Source organism: Trachymyrmex cornetzi, unplaced genomic scaffold (assembly GCF_001594075.2).
Source record: "Trachymyrmex cornetzi isolate Tcor2-1 unplaced genomic scaffold, Tcor1.1 scaffold1611, whole genome shotgun sequence".
Taxonomy (NCBI): Eukaryota; Metazoa; Arthropoda; class Insecta; order Hymenoptera; family Formicidae; genus Trachymyrmex; species Trachymyrmex cornetzi.
In genome coordinates, this window is record NW_017296215.1 from 42,654 (window position 1) to 43,949 (window position 1,296).

The following is a 1,296-nucleotide window of genomic DNA, read 5'->3' on the forward strand; positions in this document are numbered from 1 at the left end:
CTGTTTGATGTTGATTTTCGTTTTCCACGATGCTCAAAAAGAGGTTTGATAGTCAATGCTACGAAAGAGTTTTTTATCGCGGATATTTCGATTCTAGGCAATCATTTCGAGACCTGGCTTAGCGCCTTGGTACCAACGCTATTTGGTGATTATTTGATATTGACTTTCATTTTCTACGATGCTCGAAAGGAAATTTAACGTTTGATTATCGGTACTATGAGAGAGTTTTTATTGCGGGTCTCTCGATTCTAAGCAAACAAGACTTGTGGCTGGAAACTTCTTTCGGATTTGTGTTATCGCTTGGGTTTGTTCATATCTTACTTCGTTGATTAAAAGGTCGCGAAACGAAGAAATCGTGGAGTCCACCGGACGTAACACTAGCATATGTATCAAAAGCAAATTAACATTCAGATCAGGTGTTTATTTATACTCTTCTTGTTAAAATTATTTTTCTCTGAAATGTCCAATATTATGTAGAAGTTTCTAATATTACAATTTATGAATGATGATAACAATATTGTATGTATTATGTAGTTTCAGCTTGTCAAGTATATTGAACACGTCTTCGTCAACGCTTCAATAAGGAGAGGCAACAACGAGAAAATGAAACAAGAAGTGGGGCAGGAAAACCCACAAGACAAAAGTGGATTCTATTTGACAATTTAAATTTTTTAGAGAAGATTGATACTCCCCAAGAAGGTTAATTTTATATTTTATAAGAATTATTACAGACTTACTTGAATATATCTTATAAGTATATATCTTATAAGCTTTGTTTATATACATATCTTATTTTCATGATTTCAGAATCACTTATTCTAATGTAAGAAATGGGTTACTCCGTGACTGATGCGCCACTTGCGTTACACGTTACCTCTCTGACTTATACACTTACACTTTCCATTGCCTTCTTGTTGCACCTTAACATTAGATGTTTATTTATTAAATGTGACACGCGGAGCGACTGTAATTTGTTAATGGCGAGAGGAACGAGATTGTTGTGCTGATTTAGGCTGGTGCCAAAGCGTATTTTAAATGCTAAAAAAAAAAAATTAATAACAGATTCCATTGAAACAATACGCTTAATTAATCTAATAAGAGAAGCAAATCATCGCCCACCAATCAAAAAACTTCAAAAACGCTCGCGATCCAAGGCTTTTTTACTAATATTACCGAAAAAATCAGTTCGTGTATGAACACCTAATCTTTTATAGAAGAGTCTGCACAAAATGAAACGCATAATGAAATATGTGATGATAACGTTAGTGATATGCTAAAAAATTATTGTTTTTTTAA